Here is a 23,524-nt window from a genome sequence, read left to right on the forward strand (position 1 = left end):
TGCAGTACAGCCTCTTCAGGGACAGAGGCTGATCATTTTTATTTTGTACTGCTCCTTTTTAATTCAAGTATCTTTTAGCTCTAGAAAAATTAAAGCTTTGCCTCAAAGGAAGAAGGATCTCAAATGTGCACAAAATACTTGTGTACCATTTTCTTTCAGTGCACTTAAATAACGGAGCCTTCACTTAGATATGTATGTACACGATTTTCATAAAGAACAGGATACCAACGCATCCATTTTAGAAACCCTGTATCAGAAAATACATCTATGTCATAATGAGCTGGCTTTCATCTGGGAAATCTATGGCCCATTACCAGATTGCCTGTTCGCTGTTCAGAGAAATTACCAGCAAAACCAAGTGACAAATCACCAGCTCGATTCTTTCTGCCTCTATTCACCCACTCCCTGCACAACAGAGGCACAGTCCCTGGGCTGACAGTGCTGGCCCCTAACACAAAATGATGGGCACTTCAGGAAGAGCATTTGGGTACCCAGACCCTCACCTCTTCCTCCTTGCTGGCCACAGCCAAGGGCATCCTCCCTTACCACAGGCACAGAGATTTCCACAGCCACGAGGTAAGGAGAGGCTCGGATGCCTGTGTTGCTCTTCAGATGCCTCTTCTCTTCCCCTCCTTCTCACAGAAGCCCTGGATGCAAAGTGTAAAGGTGCAGCAATTCAGTAAGAAGCATCCCACCTCCCCCATCTTCTGTAACACAGCACTGCTAAGTGTCATCCACACTGATGGAGGAAGGAGCTGCTCCCCACTTTTCCTGCTTTGCTCAGTCCTTGGGGTTTGTCAAAAAAACCCAAGATGGAGAGGAGATGTCAAAAAAAATAATTTGAGCTGGTCCTCCTCTTAAAAGATGCTGTTTGCAAACACTGATGGCTAAAATGAAGGCGCTGTTCAAACGTTCAGTGTTTGACAAGGTGCAGAGAAGATACAGTCCGGCCACAAGCCACTGGCAATATAAAATACAAGCATGGTAAGTATTTGACTAAAGGACAAATGGTAAGCCCAAGGCTGAGTACTGAGCGTTAACCTACGCTTTTGCTCTGCACCTGCTTAACAGAGGACTTCAAGACACTTGGCTGACTTGGAAGTTCTGATGCCTCACCAGCTGCCTTCAGGCCGCAAGTCTTACAAGATGAGATCTTCTTGTGGCATTTAACTATTCTGCCTGAAGCCCAGAGAGCTCAGAGGAGCAGACAGAATGGACCTGAAAGTAACCTGTTACAAATGATAATGCACTCACTGCACGTTGCGAGTAAAACTTGTGTAGAGTGCAAAAGAAAGGGAATTTTCCTATTCTTATTTCCTCCGTACCTGCGTGACCATCACTGTTCTTTGCTTCTATGTGTACCGCTCTCAAGTCTGTAAGACCAACAAATGGAAACCATTCTGCAGGCTGCATCTACTTTCTTAATCTCGATGGCTGAAGAGAAGGTTCTTATCTCTCTTCTTTAACAAATTGAAAACTAGTATTATTGCTAGTTCCTCCCTTCTGCCTGCAGCCAAATGCCACAGGTATCTTCGGCTCTCGTCCACCACATCTTTAATGGTCAACTTGTAGTTTGGGGTTAGGGAGAGCTAACATAACATGATGACCAGGTTAACAGAAGGTATAACAAAGCTGTAAGAATATGACATTTTCTTCAGTGTTGCGTACCTTTCCTAGGGGAACACTGCTGCAGTCTTCAGTGGATGGAAAGGATACTCAGCATTTGGGACAGGACCTCAGAGATCAGCAAGGATGTTCTCTGTGTGTCAGGAGAGACACACACCAGCAGAGTTTAGTGGGCAAGGTTTGCACAACATACCATTTCTCCCTCCAGCCAGAGATACTAGCTGTCCATTACCGTATCAGCAAGAAAACAACATATATGCATCAAAAGACATAAATGAAAAATTCAGGTCTATGAACTTTTACAAATACAAGTTGTTTAGGAAAAAGGGAGTTAGACATGGTTGAGCTTTACATGGATAAAAGGATGGAAAGCACGTTCTTTATACACTTTCCAATAAATTGAGATCAGAAATGTCAGAAAAGTTGACCAAGGGTCTGACAGTGCTCCTTCTTAGGAAAAAAAAAAGACCCCAAACTCCTCCAAATTCTATCTGCTGTGTCATGCTACAGAGGCTGAAGAGAAACATTTCTCAAAGCCATCAGGAAGACAGTAACCATTAACAGAATTATTCAGTTATGTTGAAGCCAAATAAAAACCACAATCAGCATAAGAATTCAAAATTATATCCCTAATGAAATGTACTTTCTGGTTCCAGCTATTTTTTCCTAAAAAAAAAATAAATAAAAATAAAACCAACCAAAAATAAAAACACCCAAACTAAAACATCCCCAAACAAACCAAAACAAAAAAGCAGCTCAAAGCAACTCCTAAGTATGCAAGAGCTTCCCTTTCCTTTACAAAGACCACACTGCAACTTATGTTAGTGCAAGCCAGCTGCACAAAGCCATCCCCTCTTTTGTTACCAAACCAGCAAAGAAACATGAATCAAAGTGTAAATACTTCAGAGATTTCCCATTAAAGCTGCAAACTTGACAGAGAATCACATATGGTCAGTTGTACCACAAATGCAAAGCTACAGTCCAAAATCCAGCTGGTCTCCTTTATCACAACAGGATGCGTCTGTCTAGCAGTAGTCACAGAAAAAATGAAGTAATCTAGGATCTGGAAGATAACAACTTGGAGGTGGGGCATGTTCGAGGATTTCAGCTTAATTAATAGCAATCGATTTCATTGGCGTCCGCCTCCAGTTTTGCTCTTAATTCTTTTTCAGACTTGCTCTCCATTAATGAACAAAATGTACTCAGAAAAACTTGAGTTCAATTAAGCGTGTATTTTTTTTTTTTTTACCAACAACAAATTCACATCAAAACCCCAAGACCACCATGTATTTAGGATACTTACCATACAATATTCATGTCTCTATGGGTTTGTGTGATTTGTTTAACACAAACAAGCACAAGTACCCAAAGATGAGGCTCTGTACCTAAAGACATAGCTGACAAAACATACTCACATGTGCAAACAGGATGCTCGGGAACGAAGCTAAACTGGGGTTATTTGCACAAATAAGTTGTGGGTTGTTTTTTGGGTTTGTTTTTGGTTTTTTTTTTCCTCTCTTCCTCAGCAGAGCTGACAATAAAAGTACTCCTGTCATCATCACGGCCTCCTGCAATGTTAACATTGAGTTTTTCTCCGTGGTGCATGTGTGCAGGCAGCTTTTGTTAGCGTTTGTCTACAAAATTATAATAGGTGTCTTTCCTTGTGCACTGGCTTGTGTGATAGCGGTTTAAAAGACAAAACCAAGCCCTGCCTTTAATGTAGTGTTATCAGAGGCCTCTCCCTCGGGGAGGTGTTACGGCCATCTAGCAGACACCTAGATGAGATATGCACTCCTTTGGAGAGATATTGCCACAAAGCCTTTGAGAGAAAGAATGGATGCTTAGCTAATAGATGCGCATAATTACTAATCTGTGATGCTCCTTAATGGGAGATCTTGACAGGCAGTTTTGAGAGGTATCATAAAGACATGCAATAGTGCTGCTGAGTTTGTGACTCAATCCGCTGGAACCCTCCAAGCCCAACTTTTATTAGCTGTAATCCACCCCCCCACTCCCCCTTCAACAAATATTTGGCGGTCCCAGCCCATCACTGCCATCCCCTCCCGAAGAAGCCTGTCAGTACAGAAACGTACATCCAGATTTTCCTTGTCTGAATGGGCTGGGCATGAGCACTGCATCGCAACCGAGCAGAGATGAGGGGAACACCATTTCTGTTGTGAGAGAGGTTAATGTAAAGAGGGCACGACAGAAATGAAATTGAGTTGCCCATATGGAAAACCAACCGGTACCTAGGATGTAAAATTTAAGGGGAGATGGGGTGTTGCCCCAGAAATACATCTTGGGAGGCCAACTACTCGAACTCAGACTGAAAGTATGGGGGACCATGTTTTACTCTCAGTATTGGAACTGCAAAACCATAGATACTGGTTGGGTGTAATGGAAAAGACCTGAAACTCAGAGGTGAGTAATTCCCCGTGCCTTTCCTCTGCACGCCTGCACAGCTGAGGGCAAGATTTCTGATGCTTGCTATTCCTGTCCTGGAGAGGCAGAGTGGCCTGATTCACCGCCTAGCTGGTTTTGCTCCTGTGATTTCAGGGGATGGCCTAGATGTGCTGCAAGGAATTAACCCCTCTCCCTCCTTCCCGCACTGGCCCTTCTGTTGTGAAGTGCAATATCGAAAGAAACCACTACGGCAACACGCCTTGCTGCCAGCACAATGCACAAGAAGTCCAAGCCCTGCTTGCAGACCATTTTGATTATTTTAAAGCAGCATAGTTTACATTTTAAATGTAAATTATTTTACATTTGGCTTTTGTCCCTCTGTTTCCTTTGCATTTCCATCATACCTGGCCACCCTTGCAGGAGGTGATTGACTGTTTTTGCTAGAATTCCTCATTTAGCTCACTATCCACCCCAACACCAAAGCATCCCAATGCTTTGAACAAGCAACCCAGAAGCTTCTTAACAGAGCAAAATGTGACTCTGAAAAACTTCAGGAGACCATGCGTGTGACAGGTTAACGTGGACTATTTCTGAAGGTGAAAGGGAGGTGCCAAGATCTGAGGGCAACGGCAGCACTCTCCCAACTGCAGTACATGATGAAAACGGCCACCGAGCATCTGCGGTGCATCCGGAGCCCTGTCATGCATTACAAGCATATTTTGAAAGGTTTTATAAACAAATCCAAAGGAGGTTATTAAATTCACTGTTCTGTGTACAGAAGGCATGAAAAAATTGTTGTAAATCGGGTAAGTAAACAGAAGTCTAACTGCAAATAATAAAACTACATAAATAATACAGGAATGACGACTAGATTGCTGTATTTTGAGTGGATTTGAGGCAGATGTGAAACAGGTGGTAATTATTTGCTACAGAGTAACTGCAATTTACTTGAATTAACTGCGTAGTATGTTTTGGCCACAAATCCTTGTATTAACGCAATGTTTTCTGAACTTCTTTAGGGGAAAAAAATTAGCGTATCAAGTTGCGTTTCACCACTGCGCTTGCATTTTATTTTTTTAATCCCAAATAAAATACAAACATTCAGGCAGATCTGTGAGGTTGGGCAAGCTGCCAGGGCAGCAATGGCTAGGGGCTCCAGGCAGAAAATGACCACTGGCTCCACGCAAGAGGAGCACTCTCATTTGGTTTCACCCCGAATGCCAACACACAGAACCGTGCCACATCTGATGCTGCGTGTGCCCAAAAACGTTCCCTGGGCATCTCCATGGGCCACGCAACGGGCTTGCAGGGTGACTCCCGTGGCTCTGTTTCTCAGTCAGAGAGATATCTACTACATCTCCCCTGGTTCCAGGCACGTAAACTAATTACAACAATGTTCCAGCAGAAACTTCCTCTTTGATTTTGCACGCTATTCTTTCAGCACACAATGATGACAAAAATCTTAATTTGCTTCAGATGAGCCTGTTAGCTGTATTAATAAATTAAAGTGCCAAAAATAACATAGCAGTGCCTGAAACTCCACCAGCAAAAAAGGCATTAAGCAAAACGTATCAGAACTACTGTGCAAGGCATGTACTTGCTATATTTAGCTTTCTACCCTACCAGATGATAATCCCAACGTGGAATGAAAAACGTGCTGAATCACTACATCTAAAAAAATGTATTCTTCTTCCAGCAAAATGTACCAGCCATGTAAAACTGAATGTGTGCTTTTCATCCTACATTAAAATACTGAACTACAAGCGATTAAGGAATACCTGAGACCTTCCTGAACGCATGGCTCAGAGGAGCAGGGATTTAAATCAGAATTCATGTACTTGGAAGTTGGTATTCAAACTGTTTTGCAAAAGGAGCACTCTCTCTGTTTTGATAACCCAACACACCGTGACTGCTTCACAATACATGCATGGCATGAATATCAGATCCCATACCGCCTACCTTAGCCAGGAATAAGGGGAAAAAAGCTGACTTTGGCGACGCTGTTTACACATGTTAGGATTTAATCCTGCAAATCCTTCATCCAGCGGTGATGCCGATAAAATTGTGGGGAAAAAATGCAGATCCTCACCATAATTTGCAAAAGTCTCGTGTATAAAACTTGTCAAATGCACAGGCAATGTACATGAACAGAGCAAGCCTCTAAAAAAGCAGACAAATGCTAAATTTTTGAAGACATTTTAAAACAGGATGAGTATTTTGCCAGCTAAAGAATTATTTTTAGAGAAACTAAACTTGAATAAGTGGTGCTATGGTACCATATGGCAATTTTCACCAATCGTGGCAATAATATTTCTTTAAAAAAACAATATCCTTTTTCCTCTCAACAAGCTTTGCAGATGAGTATAGGAAAAAAACACCTGAATTAAGCAGATGCTTGTGACATTCCTCCTAGCAATATAATGTGATTTATTGAGTTACACTGCAGTCTTCAGGTTTTTAACCAGATTAAGGCTGAAAAGAAGCCGGCAACTAAAACATTTTTCCATTTTTATTTGTATTATATTTAGTTATGTTATATTTTTAGTTAAATAAACTTGTGGAAGAGTACAGAAGCTACAAGACCTAATGGCCCGGATACGTAATTAATCAGATTTAAAAAGCAAGGACCATTTATTTACATAATACTAATAGATTCTGTTCTATTAAGCTAACCCATTCAAATCACAAACCTGACTGCTGCTAGTGAGAATATTTTGCTTGGCAAAGGTCCTAAAGGTTCTAAAATTATGTATGCTATTTTTATTTCCTCCTTGGATTGGATTAGTTACTAAGCAACTGAAGAGTTCAGTTCTGTTGGTTAACAGACATACTGTATTTCATAAAATTGGTTACTATATAGGACCTAACTGCCCATAAAGAAAAGATAGTACAGTGGTCTTCTGGAGGCTAGCAAATGGTTTTATACAACTGTCTCTGCACACATTTTAAATGCACATAATTACTATCTGGGTTGCAAGGGGTTTTTTAAGTTTTATCTCTAGGTTATGTTTTTAAGAAAAGAGGGATCTCTAAGTCAGCACCCTCCTTGACAAGGGAATTTGATCACTTCTCATTTCTTAAAGATGCCACTAAGGAATCAGAGCTATATCATCAGTGTAATGCTTGCTCTTTGGTGCACTGAACAAATAGGACACAGGTTAATAATTTAAAAAAAAAAAAAAAAAAAAAAAAAAAAAAAGGTAAAAAGCAGCAGGGAAGATTGAAAAGATGCCCTGAAATAGCTCTCATTCCTGAAAATGTACAAGAATTCTGGCATAAAGGCAGAATACCGATAACATCCTTTAAGGCACATCCAAAGGTCCTACCTTTAGCTGCTCAGTCACTTGGAAGTACATACGTTCTTCGTATGGCTGTACTAGGGAGGGAAAAGTACTTGAAGCCTCTCAGGACTGTGAAGCGTGCTGCATACTGACGCTGAAGCCCTATAAAAGCTCTGCTGTGTGCCAAGCTCTTCAACTTCACAAAACACCTGCCAAGCCCCCTTTAAATAGCGTAAAACGTGGAACTGATATTGATGATTCCTCTGGCTTGGGTGTTTCTTGGTAACTTCAGACTCTGCCAGCTCAACCTAACCTCCCCCTTTTGCAAACTCCTATTTGAAGATGATATTATTTCCAACACCTCCCCCCTCCCCCCCTTTTGGTTTGTTTTGTGGATTTGTTTGTTTTAACCCCAGATGAAACCTTTGACACCTAGGAGGAATGAAATACTCACTTTCCACAGGGTTAAAACAGTCCCCGGGGGAATGTGCACCATTAGGTATACCCTGGCACCTTTTCAAAAATAAAAGGCCGTGCCTAGATAAGTTAGCCTCCCATCTCTCTCTCTCCAAGCCAGCTGACTGCCGCTTTTCTGCAGCGATGGGGTGGTGTGGCTGCGGTTTACAAAGGTGCTCAGACACGGCTCAGCTAGGCAGAGCTCACGGAAGCTTCTAGGCTGGATGGGAAGGGCACACGCTTGTGTAACCAGCTGCCACATCAAACATCTTCCCTGCTCATGGGCAGCTGGGTCAGGTGAAGTGCCTTCCTTCCCAGTCAACAAGAAAAGAAAACCCACCCAAACCACAAACCCCCTGTTAAAGCTGGCCAAGGCATTTCTGAGGCAGGATGCACCAGGTACCCACCCTTGCTTGCTTAGTTGCAGTGCAGTGCAGAAGAGCCAGGCCGAAGCAAAGGGGTTGCCTGGCGGGGCTTCTCTTCCCCGTGTAAATCAGTGGGCAATACCTGGTGAGCGGAGGGACAAAGATGCTGGAGTGCCTATCAGTCCCACAGCTGCCTATGCCACCCGTTTCTTCTAGGCAATGTGTTTAAGCTCATATCCATAAATAGATGGTACTGGATGATGATAAAGTAATTGGAAATGCTTAAAGCAGCTACTCCATAAATCATTTGCATTCACTGGGTTCCACCTGGGCCCTCGCTGTACTCTCCTTCCTCTGCTTGCTTTGACAGGCAGTGCACAAAATGGGTCACTTTCTGTTCCCTTGCATATTTTATCACTAAAAGGGGAAAAGCAAAAGGTTGGCGTTCAAAGGGATTCCTTGTCCGCATCTCCGCGCAACTTCAGCAATCTGGGTAATCTCAAGAGCAGACCTTTCAAGATGCACACAAGACCTCTGACAAAATTGCTGCCCCGATATCACAGTACTTCCTCCTGCTTGGCTCCTTGCTGTCTCAAGGCTTAACATGCACACACACACACAAAATCAACTTGTAGATACTAAAGCTGACCTACAGCATGTAGTGCGCTATTCTGGAAACTAGTTCAGGCAATTCAGCCCCTTCTTTCAACTACAGCCTATTCTTTGAGTATCACTCTTCTACAAGTTTTAAATAAAACAACACTTAAAGTATCATTAGTGATGCTTAAAAAATGCCTGTGTAGGTACTAGGCCACCTGACCCCAAGACAAGAGCCTACCTTCCTGTAAATTAAGCAGCAGCACATTTGCACTCAAACCTGCTCACTTCAGGACTCACAACCTCAGCACAATCTGCCAAATGAGCTATTTCAAAATCAAAAGGAAGGAGGCGAAGGGGAAATAATCTGTATTTGTGACGAGTCCCACCTCTGCTCTCTGGCCAGCTGCAGGGAGAGTGAAATTTTGGTTATTTCTGTGGTCCCACTTCAGCCCAAAGCGGGCAAGGCTTTAGCAGCAAGAGCCAACGCTATGAATGCCATTCAGCAGCACCGATGTCTTTTTTTGCAAGGAGGTACTGCACTGCAAGATAGACTGCTGCATGACCCAAAATAAACGCACTCTGCGTACATTTGGGTACAAAGCACGTTACATTTAAATTCTAGGAACATCTTGGCTTTTCCACCAGGAATTCCTGAGGAATCATCCCGAGTCAGCTGGAAGGGGGACAGCACAGATACAGAAGATCCTACAGGATCGATGCTGGGGAAGATGGGGAAGGAGGGTGGAGCAGTGTCTCAAGCACCTGCTAAATGAGCGTAGTCATTTTAAATGATGTTTAAATACCGATGTTGAATAGTGACATGAATGAAATGTACTGGAAAATATGAAGCATTTAAGAATCAGTGGGAAAGTATGAGATGCCGATCTGCAGTTGCAATAAAGAAAAGTCAGCATTGCTCGTAGACACACCACACTGAAACCTCAGAAGCAAGCCAGTACCCTAACACAAAGCAAAGCACGAAGCCAGTTCTTAGCTGGCTTTTTTAGGGTCAGCTTCTCTTGCTTTGCCAAACCCTTGCCTCAGCATGCACTGACACAGCAGTTCCACTGAGAGCATTATGGCCAAGCAAAGTTAACGCAATTGCAGGTATAAGCACTGTTAGACCCAAGAAATAATATCAGAACCAAGGTTTCAAGACCAGAATTGCCACTTTGCAAACTAACTGTTGTACCATCTCTTATAACCCCACAAGCACACAACAGGAAAGCCCTTCAGAGACCTCTCTTATCAAATGCAATCCTGCAAAGTCTCTGAGCAAGGCTGACTGGGCGATTTTCATTTTTGGTATGTGCACAGTCCTCCTGACTTCAGCAGGACTGCTCAAGCCCAGGTCCACTTGCTCCACAGCTGATCTTTCAAAAACTTTGCATTTTGAAGAAAAACAAAACAAGTATGTTGAACTCTACAAAGGAAGGAATTCTAATAGAAATGCCTCGTGAAGTGTGAACTCTTCTAGACCGTCCACAGTTTATTTTCCAATACAAGGCTACACTTTTGCAGCTTGCTCCTGTGGGGTGCTATTCACCAGCGATTCCCAGGACTTCCCTGCAGCGGGTACCATCATCTGTTTCCGTGCAGCAGCTTCACCCTTGCAGCTCTAGCTCTTGCTGCCCACAGGAACTCAAATTATGTTTTTTGATTTTCAAGGTAATCCATGCTGCAAACCTTACCCATGCAAGCCAGTCTACTGATTTAAATGGGAGTACTTGCAGGTTTGCAAAATCAGGTCACAGGGAAGAAAAAAAATAATCCTGTTTTGTAATGCCTGAAAAAGGTACGTGTAGGAGAGATGGGGTTTCTTTTCTAAAAAAAGAAATACACAGTGAAACTCAAGGAAGGGAAAATGAAGCCTTGCTTCTGAATCGAGACAAACTGCTGTCTTACTGGCACAAGTAAATTAAAGGTGAAAGCTTTGTCAGTGGCTGTGCTCTGTGGAAGACAGCTAGAGAGGAAGCATTTAAGATTTCTGGGACAGGAAGAGTCACAAGAGATGAACATTGTATGATTTAATTATCCAACTGAAGGGATAAATTAAGCTTTTGACTTGGAGCTGCATATAAAGAGAGCAATTAGACTTCTCTTTAAGAAAATTAGCATACGGTTTAAGATGGGACTAATAGCTTAAAACGCTAGTATGCAATTATTACTTATATGCAATGGTAATAGATCCGTATCCTATACGGTTTGAACTAGATGCTCCATTGTTTTATATCAGTATTCCTTTCCCAAAGCCGATGACCTTGTGCTGGTTTGTACTGTTAGAAGATCTGCCCCAATGAGTCCATCTGGACAGTATGGACACCACCTCTACCTTTCACTGAAGTCTTCTCCATTTCTAAACCCACACTGCTGCTACGTGTCTTGGATATGTATTATTCATAGATTATTAATCCCCTTAAAATTGGTGCGTGCTGTGAATCTGCTCTTGAAATGGGTTCTGCATATACACATCCATGCTTAGCCTGGGTTCAAGTTTTCATGACAGACTTCTGTACAATAGTACACTGTACGAATAATCCACTTTTTTTTCTTATAAGTGTGTGTATGCGGATGCATACCTCTATATCTATATCTGCACGGTTGCCCTCCGGGCTCTGCCAGCACCACATGAAACAATTTCAATGAGATGAGGTGCTAAACTTTCAAAAAAAGCCAAAACCATCTCCACCAAACTTCAGATTTTGAGAGGCTAAATCAGTAGGAGTTCTTTGACCAAAATAAAACTCTGCCAATCTATTCCAGGTAGGGAATGAGCCCTAAATCATTAGGGAAATACTTAGTAATACGTTCAAGGTTTAAATTCAGTGATTTTCCAGATCAGGAGTGTATATAAGCGTATTCTCTACACTGTGCACTAACTATCAATAAACTATGCGCTCTGTTTGGAAACGTAACAAAAATTGAGAGAGATCTCATCACTACTGAGGCAAGCACTTTTGACCCTGTGTAAGATTTTGTTATGGTATCCTTATTTGAACAAGTAACAATTCTGAGGAAGTCAATGTTTGCTCTGCTATCATATTTCTATCTAGCAGCACTTTCCAGAGTGAAGAAATTGCTCTATCATGCGTGCAGAAGCACTTGGCTTGCACATAAAAAGTCCCTGGAGGATTAAAAAAAAAAACCAACACAACGCTTTCTGAAACCCTATCAACATGCACACAAACTGCACACCAAAGAACTGGCTAGTATAAATCTGAATGCATTTAATACCCAAGTGAGGAGCAAGACAGTAACTCTGAAGCAACGATCCCCCCTTTTTGTGTAACTCCCTGGCCAACAAAATGTTTGAAAGAGTAATCATTTTCCATCCATGAGTTCTTACCATGCACTTTCATGCTTATATAATTAACTTCTCTAAACTAATGCAAAACAGAAAAAGGAAAAATATCAGTGCAGCTTTCAGCGCATTAATATAAGCACGCATTAGTTTAATTTTCTATTGAACAGATTCACACAGTTGTTTGAAGCCCTGGGATCTCAATGGTAAAAACCTAATGTGATTTGACCTCTTCTATACAGAAAATCAGTTGATGGAAAGAAGATGTAAGATCTGCAGCTTTACAAATTTCTTACATTCACTAAGTTTTTATTACCAGCAGTACTGGAGGAGAAAACATTAAGAGTAAACACACACACAAAAGGAATCGCTGCGTTAGTTCGGAACTTGATCTTGCACACAACTTCTCATTATAATACAGCACCAAAAATTACTAGGTTGCATGTTTACAGTGGAAAATAGCATCTTTCCCTCTTACAAATCACATAGCCTGACTTACTCTGAGCTGAATTTCAGTTATGAACATTTTTTGAAGTATAACAGCAGTAAGCACCATGATGACTGACCACCATGATCACTGTGGGAAAGCGTCCTTGGTGGTCATCAAATGCTGGGGTGCCAGAGGCATCAATCAAGCCACTGACGTGGTCCTCATCCACTCCCAAGGGGGCAGCCCAGACAAGAGCAAAAGTGTGCTCAGGCTGTAGCTCTCAGGGATACACCCCAAAAGCCTTGTGCCAGTGAGAACTGACCTGTTCGCCCCCACGTTGTACTAGTGTTTCCCCCAGAACAGACCACCTGCTAATGGGCAGGAGCTGGTCTTCAGGACTAGGAATATTCATGCTTTTCTGTTTCTATGCTGACACTTGCTGCTTAGATGTCTTGAATTAAACACTCTGATTTCCTTGAAAATGCTGCTCTGTACCTATTCAGAACTGCCCTTTGGGAGCAGGTTTTTGTAACAGGTTCCCAAGATCACAGGTGAGCGTTTATCTCTAGTGTGGTTTAGTCACTACTACCTGCCCTCACCTCCCACCCTGCAGGGCGAGTTCATATGGCCCAGACTTCCAAGGAGGCTGTCAGAGAAATGCAGGAGCCTGTGGCTGCCAGATGGCTGTGTATCCATCTATCTGTCTCCCACTCCCTGGTGCTACCCCATCACGCAGCATCAACTGCTAGCTCCAGTGGGAAATTAACTCTCTCCCCTGCTCCTACTCAGGAAAGTTTCCACTCCGCATTGTAGCTACGCACCACCAAACAAGCCCCGAGCTGGGGGAAGACTGCCGTGCTGATGTTAAGTGACTTGCTCAACATGAAATGGCAGAGGCAGGAACATGACTGCGGGTCCTGCACAGCTCACACCGAGGGTTAGTAACACCATGTAACAGCAAGGTATTCCTGGTGGTGAAGGCAGAACCTAATCAATTTGCTCTTCTGCAGCTACATTTGCTGGTTTAAAGTTTTGCGTGTACTTCTGAAAGTGAGCGCATGGTGATTGAATACTTGAGTATTCAATGCCTTGTTTTACTGCTGCCCAACACCCCCAATAGTAGCCCATACAGAAGCCTACTCAGACAATTATTTGGAAAAGATGAGAGATCACACTATTCCCAGGAGAAAACAAAATGACCCCCCCACCCTTTCTATGTTCGGGACAGAGGGCTGAGTACAAAGTATCATGGATATAAATTCAGCAAATACAGGTTGTAAATACTTACCTAATGCAGTATTTTTATAATACACTGGTTCAAGCCTTTCTTTTGTATAACAACGCTGGATACCAAGGTCTTACAGGGGGACATGTCTCCCTGGCAATGCTCTACCTTCCCGTACATACTGGTTATAAGGGAGTAACACTATGCCTGCATTACTGCTAGCATGGGCGTGAAATGCATTAATGCAGATCTTAAAAAAGCTAGTTTTGGAAGCTTATAAAACCCTACATATTCTTTTGAACAATTAGTTCTGGCAGCAAGACCTTTAATCCAATAAAGCCTCATTGTGTCAATAACAGACCTCACACAACGTGGAAATTGTGTAGCTCCGGTAAAGCAGCCTGCATGAGGGTCAATTAGCTGTCAAGAACACAGGTCTGGGCTGAAATTATCCCCAGTGCAGAGGCAAGGGATTCACACAGTGTCACACTCCTCTCTTAACAACATCCATGGGCTTGGAGCTCACTGCAGAAACCAGGACACCCTCTATGGACTTCAACAGGCCTGGTGAACAGCACCTGAAACGGGGCTTCTTCCCAGCATCGGGCCACGCAGCCAGAGTTATTCACTGCATCCTCTTAATGGGTGAGGAGGAGCCTCTGCTGTTGCAATAACCGTTGGACTTTATGATCTTAAAGGTCTTTTCCAACCTAAATGGCTCTACGAATAACAGAAACGACTACACAATGCAAGCATGACAACCTTGGAGAGAATTTCCAACCAAAATCTCCATAGGCAAGTAGTCTCCTTCTACGATATAGGGGCTACACCCAGTGAGTGATGGGAGTTGATTAACTTCTGACTTCTTGACCAGACCTTTGGCCAGAAGAGAAAAATGAAGGCTATGAGAGCCTTGTGAGCTCTAACACCCCATGTTTCAAAGGGATATAAAGAGACACTCTGTCCTGTTAAAATCAAAGCCCTGTGCGCAGAAACGAACCTAAGCCAATGCCCTGCCACCTCCCAGAACAGAACAACTTTCATAAATGTGCAGAGAAACACTGTGTGGATTATTTTTTTTAACTGAAAAATAAAAAAGATACTGCTATTGTCCTTTGAAATTTTATGAACTGTTGACCTTAATGTCAACTGCCTGCCTGGTCAACGTTAATGAGAAGGATTAAGAAGGTATTTCCATGGGTTTGGGGACTGCTTTACTTCAAATGTATTCCGTTTGCTTTGCTTATTTTGGCAGCAGCCCCTAAAGGCCAAAGGGCCTCACAGCATCCCCAAAGCCCACTGGGACCATTTGTGTGTGGCAGCTGCTCTTGGGGAGGTCAGAGCCAAGACCAGTGCAGTGGCTACCACTTCTGGTCAGCCCCTTGTGACTTCTAAACACATCCAAAGCACGATGAACACCCTTCCCTTTTGCTTTCCAGCACATTCCCCCTCACCCCAGCTCACGAGCCTTTCCCCTCATTGCATGAGATTCAGCTGTGCAGAAATAAAGTTTCTAATACGCTTTGCAGAAGCTAGAGTGAGGGCCGGGGGGCAGGAGCAGAAAAGAAAGGAAGGAAAAGGTACAAAAGCACCAGTTATGCAGGAATTCAGTGTTTTTACCACCCCCCACCCCCCCAAGCTCCAGGAGTCAGCTCCAGTCAATTCCACCCAGACAATAAAGTCATTTATCACTGGAGAACCCGCACAGGTTCGATACCTGATGTAAAGCAGATGATTGCTTCCATTGATTCCCATGAAATATCCGAGCAGAGCTGCAGCCAGCCGTGGCTAGAGCGCATGCACCATTTCTGATGGTTTAATAAATAAACCATTGATTACAAAATGGAGCCTGATAAATCCTGACAGGGCAGATCTGCAGCTGTACCTCTCCTCTGATTCCTATAATTAATGGCTTAGTACTGTGCTACTGTTAAGAGAGGACCAGCTCTCATCCAGAAGCAATAGCACATGTTGGCGACATTTATGCAAACGTACATAATTACTGCACTCGGCATAACGACAAGGTCACTTCTTAGTTTGGCTGAGATTTTCTCTGTGGAGACCATCAGCAGTGGCAGGGGATGTCTTGCCACAAGACCGTTTCTAATGCCAGAACTTCAGACGCTTGAAAGCATGATACCACGGCAGGGCGGCAGGAGACTGCTAATGCCTCACCAAATGGGGAGATCTGCCCCTCCAGTCAAGAATCCACCAGAAGATGCAGAATGAGAGATGCGGTGACCGACTGGGCTCTGGATGGCCTGCAGGCTGGGAAAGGGACCGATCCACTCCTGGCCACAGGTTTTAAGGAAAACTTCGCGTAAGGCACCCCTTGACAAACAGCATCTTGCAATCCCGAAGATCTGGACAACTACAGCCTCATTTATAGTGCCTTCCTCCTAAGCAACAAAACTACAGCCTTGTTATGAGCAGTTGTTTAAATGACCTATTTTTTCCCGAAGAAGTGTTGGATTTAGAATATCGCAACCAGCCCACAAGCCTGGCTGATAGGTGAGAGAGGAAAAACGAGCCGAATCAAACAGTGTTCATCTGTCTGTGTAAATACTCCTCCGGCCACAGCGACGCACAGCCCCAGAGCTCAGCTGTGACTCAGAGGTCTGCAGCCACAGACCCCAGCATTGCCAGCGTCTGCCTCCATCTGCATGGGCGACACCAGGACAGAAGCATTATATCTTTCTGTAACTGATACATGTGCTCTTCCAGGAACATATTTCGGTATCAAGCCAGCCTAATACATGTCCAATTGCCAGTGGAATTGCTTTATTGTTTACCAACTTTATTAGGCTCTCCGGTCAAAGGAAGGTGCCAAGTATCAGATGCATCTAATACAACAGCTAACTATTTACACAAAACTCATTTAACTTCATAGTATTTTAACAGGGTAGAAACTTCCTGATGACATTCTTCAGTAGTTTCAAGGCAAACCCCCAGATCCTTAAAACATACATTGCAGAGGAGACTGGCAGAGAGAAGAGGAAAGAGACTGTATTTGTCTTTAAATTTTTATTTGACTCCCTCTAGCCTGACTAGGGACAGAAATAGGCACAGTTTAAAAAAGCCACTAGATTTTTTCAGGGTAATTTCTCGCAATTTGAAGAGGTGAATTTGTCCATTTCAATTTGAATGGAAAATGAGCTTTCTTTGGAAATGTAATGCGTAGATCTACAAAACACATTAAACACAGGGGGTATTACTCAGTAATGTCCACCAGAAAGTATTCATCTGAGTTAATTCTGTTTCCCAAATGAAATAAAATGCAACAATAAATAATGGCTAATGTGTAATTCCATGTAAAGTCAGGACCAATCTTTTCTTTCATTAAACTTGGTACAGTGTGTGTGCTATGCATTTTTAATACCTTTAAATAATTTAGGAGAAACAGTGCAGACTAAGACTGACAGGAAATAGTCTAAGTCCTTAATTTTAGGAAACAGCCTATAAATGAAATTTCAGGAGGATATAACTTCTTGATTAAAGGCAAATTGCTGTTGTCACACCCAGAAAAAAATGCACCATTATATCTTATTACTCTAATTTATTACGTTTATTACTGTAATTTAGGAGAGTACCACAAGACAACAACCAAAGAATCACGGCCTGGGATTTCACTGTGCTATGCCCTGCCCAACCACTGCAGAATAAACAGCAACAATCTAGAATCTGAGATATTAAAGCAAAAAAATGGCTCCTCTTATAAGCATGCATCAGCTTCTGATTTTTGACAGCAAATGCATTTCTGACTCTTTCCATTTTCTTGCTGGCTGGTTCTTAAACATATCTCTCCCTCCTCCCTATCCGTCACTCCTGACCCTTTTCTGCACGCAGTATTTCTGTCCTTGCCGTGAATCTGATGTGCCTGATAGACTGGGCATGCAGGATGCTGATTAGCGCCATCAGCTTTAAAGTTTCCCTAACCCATTTCTCAGGTAATCTTGTACAAATGCCTATCTACGGCCAGCACATGTGGCAGGGATGCGGCAGCTCACCTACTACTCCAGAAACAACTGCAGTAAATCAGAGAAAAGCTCTTAGCCCAGATGTTGAAAGGCAGGGGCATTAACAGTCTGGCTGAAGCTGGAACTTGAACCCAAATCCCACTGCGTGCTTGTACTCTTCCCTGCAAGCTCATCATGGTGAGGGGTGGTAGTGGATCCGCAGAGGGAAAATAGAAGGCAAAGCATAATGCACGAGCTTACAAATTGCATTGCAAATGAATAACTCTACTCTGCACGAGCAGACTCCGTAAATCCCAAATCATGCTTGTGTTCAAATACTTCCTCCTACAGCTGCAAAATGTGCAAGGAGGCCGAGAGTCATCTGCAAGTACAAGGACTCACAGCACTTGCAGTCGCCCTTATTCAAAACAAACTGTGTGTATTTACCAACAGTATACAAGTAACCTTGTCCATCTCCCTTCCTTCACGCAACACACGAAGGGACCAAGCCGCTCCAGCAGAACAAGGAGGACATGTTTTTTTCAGCCAAAGGGGCTGAAACATCTTCCACTTCCACTTGGGGAATTCAATGCAGAAAATACCTAGCTTAAATCACATTTTACAGCTTGCGTCACGCCAACTAAATAATTTAATAGCCCCTTGTGGCTTTAAAATCTCCTAGTTAGGGAAACCTACCTATTGCATCACGGGTGGTAAATCCTTCAACCAAGAGAAGAGTAAACTTGGCCTTGAAAAACAGGGCTTTTGAAAACCAATCAACCAAAGCCCCATGGTAAACCAGTGGGTGAGAAGTTTTATGTCATTATGAAGGAGACCAGATGAGTTACGGTAAAATCTTAAGAGCCTGGAACTTTTAGTCAGTTTCTGCTAAGCTCCAGAAGATTACAAACAGTAACATCTCTTGCCATAAAACACTGGTGTATTTGAAATCATACACAGGAGGGTACAGATTAAAATATGAACCCGATTATACTACACTAGAAGCTACAAATATCTCATCTACCGCAGTGTTTCAGAGAATGAACTCTAAACATGAAAATTCCAGCCATTACACAGCACCCGGGGCTGGAGAGACCCTATCAGGTTTAGCAGGGGGGAAAGAAAGAGAGAAAAAAGCTGCTGCCTGTTCCTCTCTAGTCCGAAGGGGACTAACATCTTCAAAAAGGCATAACTGCATTTACTCTGCTTGGGGGACTTAGATAGCAGCTAGGTATCAATGCAGTCACGGATTTTACAGGTTCCAACTCCACAATGTACTTAAGCAAGATGACTTCTGTGCACGAAGTTAGGGATTTATCTATCTGTACTTTACACACAAAAGCAGCACCCCATATATTATTCTTGCCCGAACTGGTGTTTGCATATGACACCTCTCCTGAGAAGCACATGTCTTTGAAGGTGAACTGCTGAGCCACCGCCTCACATTTCACAGGTAAAACAGCAGCTCTGAAGCCCCTTGCACTTCCCTGCCTCAAAGACAAGCCGCACAAGGCAGGTTTCCCATATGGAAATGGACACAAGACCCAGAGATATCATTGAGAAGAATGCCCCGTGATCTTTAAGGACCTGTGCAACATCTGAATGCTCAGTGCTTGGTCCTGGTTAGGTCCCAAGCACAGCACTTCCAATGGTGCACTGGGAAGTTGGCTTCAGGACTCTTAGGAAGGCACAGACTTGCTTTTTTTTTTGAGTGTTAGGTAGCACCCTCGACATTCACAGTGATTTCATCAACCAAACAATCTGCAAAGTCTGGGAAAGTTTCAGCATGAGGCGGTATTACTGAGCGCACAGGAGGGGGGCTCTGTGGCATGGGGATGCCAGATGTGATGCTGCTGGTGCTTCCAACCCGATGGACCCATCTTGGTTAGAAGAATGCGAAGAACAGCAGCTGCTGCACCACTATGCTGCCGTGTGAGCATACGCAGCTCTTCAAAGCACTTATATGTTGATCACGTTTTCTCTGCTTTTTTGCTCCTGTCCTTAAAAAAAACCGAACAAAACAATAAAAGACCAGGGGAAATGTCTCCTGGATTTAGGAGAAGCCATGGTATTTCTCCTTTAAAAGCAAATAAAGGATAGAAAATTCAGCAAAGCGTAGAACAAACCCTCCAATTTTCCAATAGGGAACACACTTCTGGTTTTCCTCTGCACACTCCAACACCTCTCCACCAGACTTTGCTCTAACATTCTTAATTTTCTCAACAGTTTCAAAATTAAAAGTAATATTAAAAAAAATCTACTTAGCAGAAGGATGTTTTCCTCTTTTTTTACTGCCAGATCTTTCCACCTTGTTACCGGATTCAGATGCGAAGTGTGCAACACCCAGGGAACCAATGACAGATTTAAGGGCTGGCCCCTGATGCCCATGCAGTGTTTCAGATTAGTGCTTTGGGATCAATATAACTAACTGGGAGGTTCACAGTTTTCCAAATGAACACAGAATAATGGCTTCTCCTTTTTCATCTGGACCCTGCAGCAGAAGGCACCCAACTTCTGGGGAAAAGTAATGTAAGTGCTCCCAACCAAAACCAGCAGAGCTTTCTAAACAGCTTTTCAATAAAGCTGCACACAGCATACAGCTAAATAAATCCTTTTCTCAGTCCTCACGTGAAGTGACCTGCATAACTTAAAAAGCAGCTTTATTATCTAATAAAACCTTCCATCACACTGAACTGCCCTGTGCGTTCATGCACACAGAGATAAAAATGTGTGCGCACATGGGTGCGCACACACGCAGCCCTATCACATATCCTTGCGTTTCGCCATCTGGCATTGTTCTACGGATTAATAAAAGCAAAGTTAGGTTTAAAGTACCACATATGCACCCAGGGAAGGAGAATTCTTACCGAAGAATTAGCAACCTACATGGAGGCACTACGAGAAAAGACAAGGCAAGCCAGCTAAGACCGCGAGCGTGCATTAGGAACAGGAAACGACACATTTATCATATTGGAGGATGCAAAAAGTTACAACTATATGTGTTTTATGTAGCGTAAGTAAATTGCAAACCAGTACGATTGATTAAAGCTTGTTCAAATCTAGAGGAATTGAAATATGACAAATGCTAACATGACAGTGAAATGTCAAAATAGATGAGGAATTACACATGCCAGTGACTGAACTGAAACTAGCTGAGATTAAGTCAGAGACAAAGATGAAATGCCAGATTGCCTAAAGCTAATTATCTGGACAATTAATGGAATGCCTGCAACTCATTTTGATTATTAAGAGCGCAGTCTATTGGAGAAAGGACAAAGCTATTTGCAAGAGTCTGCACTGATTTCCTCGGAAAAGGATGCTGGCAATGAAGTGGAAGAAATTCTTACCCTGGAGATCACTAAGCCAGCTGCTAAACTATGGTACAGCCATGTCACCTGGTACCAAAATCATACCAATCCCTTCCTTGGGTTGTCACTGGTGTCAAAATTCAATGCACATCTCATTTCCCAAGCTGATAATGTGACAGTGATCCTAAATCAGGAAAAATATTTGTGTGCCTTCGATGCTACAAAGCAAAACACAAAAGTATTTCTATACCTTGACCTGCCAGAAATTAAATTGAACTTCCTCCTGTTCTTCCTTAATTTTATCATGCACCAGTTTTCAGGAAATTCCTACATTCTTTTATATTTATACACTCAAGAGCTAAATGTGGTTTCCAGATAAATTCTTTATGTGATGACACTGCTTAAACTGGCCACAGACCAGCCAGAGACAAATACAAAGATGTTTAATAAAAATATTTCACTTACTTCTTTTTTTGGGGAGGAAAAAAAAAAAAGAAAAAAGGCTAATCTCAAATACATAGAGGCTATCTGTGAAGAGTTATCTGAGCTTTTTTTTTTTTTTATGTTACTGGTATAGGACTACCTTAGTATCTGGAATGAGAAATACCTGGCAAATTCCCTTCCTAAGCACATATTTCTGATAGTAAAAAGCACAGGGACCACATTCTTTTGAAGACACAACACTACGTTTTAGCTTCCCCCCTGCCCCCTTTAGTGAAATCCTGAGAAAACTGTATGCATTCACCACTGCCATTAAGCATCGCATCCATCAGCCACAAGCCACTACACCCAAGACAGCAGAGAGTGGAAATAGATGCGACCCAGCCCTGGTGTTTCTCTGAAGAGTCTCCCCGCAGACAGTCCCTTCAAATATCACATGTAAATTAGAGTACCTATGTCAACTGAGCAAAGGCCCATTCTGCAAACGCCCAAGCCCAAGCTCTGCTGGAGCTGGGAGGGCGAGCGGCACAGTCACAGTGAGCTCTGCTCATCACCCAGTTCTGACCTGCCACGAGAACTCCTGGGGGTGGATTTATTTGTTTGGGCTCTGGCACGGACTGGTGTAGTTATGCCGCTTTCAGCACTTAGCTAACACCTTTGCGCTGCATGTATATTCATTTTGGAGATTTCTACATCATGTAACAGCTCAAGGTGTAGGACTTTCCAGAGCTGCCTCGATCCTCAAACGAGGATGTCTTTCAGCGTAGGGATCAAAAAGCCAAGCTGTTCCTGCTTCGTGTTTAAATTCAGCACTGTTGCCTTAAAAAGCTAGCGAGAGCCTATGAGACAGCACTGGCCACAGCACGGATTGCAATCCACTGTGCTTTTTGGGACAGACCCACTACCAGGTTAACATCCGTTTAACACGCCGGGCAGAGATTAGAACTGGTTCTACAAACACAATTCCTGAACAGGCACCGGATTTTAATCGAGGGGAAGGCAGCCAGCTTTGCAGCAGGGAAACCAACTTCAAACAGGCGCACTAGGAGGGAGCCCGTGCCTTCAAAACATGTTTTACCCATCCTTGGATGACAGCTAAGACGACACACCGGGGAAGCTGCTCTTCCTATTCTATTCTCTGCACTAGAAGGGACCAACACCGAGGGTTTCAGAGCTGACCTACCACCTCAGCAAAAAGCTGCTTGGTGAGCGAGCACAGCTTTGCTGACGAGTTGGTGAAGGGGCACTGGGCAGCAATCTAAATCCCAGAGTAAAGCAATTTTAGTAAAACCCCAATGAGTTTTGCAAACACAAAAAGAGTATGTTGCACACTACCCAAAAGCAACAGCCTTTGCTCCTGCTCCCTGTGAAACCCCGACTCCCAAACGCAGCAGTTGCGGCAGTTTGGAGAGGGACCACGAGCAGGATGGGTGTTCACCTCCTGTCATCTGTCGCTAGAACTCAGGCCGCACTATTACCACCTCCAGGCAGGATTACAAGCAGAAAATAGTTCAGATCCACGGGCTCAAAAGGTATTTTTTTCACCAAAATACTCAGAAAAGTACCCTAAATGCTTTTGGTCATATGCTAAATATTAGGATGCTTTTCAAAATACTTCATCTTGCTAACAGCTAAGGGTTTTCCAGCCCCTCAGGGAAAAATCATGGATATTTCATCTTTCAGATAAGCCAAATCTCTCTTTTTTTTGCCATTTTAAACTGATTTTCATCTTCTGAGATGGCAATTAATATCTTGGTCAGAGACATAATTATAAAGGAAAACTCTTAGCATATCAGGTCATACCGGTATTTGAAAAATGTGCTTATTCTGGTTTCAGCTTTTATTTTTGTTTGCCAAAACAAAGAAATCTGCTGTCTCCCAGGGGAAAGCTGACAGACACACTGATTTGCAAAAGACAAATACGATGGAGGCTGGTGCAAAACCAGATGTACACAACGAAGCCAAAGCAGTCTGTCCCACAGGCTGAAGTCAAGGCAGGGAAGTGGGGACAAAGTGGACTGCAGTGTTTTAAGGGGAAAACCCCAAGCTGACAGGTCCAGCTCAGCTGCTGGAGTAATGTTTTCTGATCTTTGTTCACAAAAAGAGTATTTAAAGATCTGAAAGATTCCTGC

The sequence above is a fragment of the Falco biarmicus genome, chromosome 4 (assembly GCF_023638135.1).
Source record: "Falco biarmicus isolate bFalBia1 chromosome 4, bFalBia1.pri, whole genome shotgun sequence".
NCBI classification, from domain to species: domain Eukaryota; kingdom Metazoa; phylum Chordata; class Aves; order Falconiformes; family Falconidae; genus Falco; species Falco biarmicus.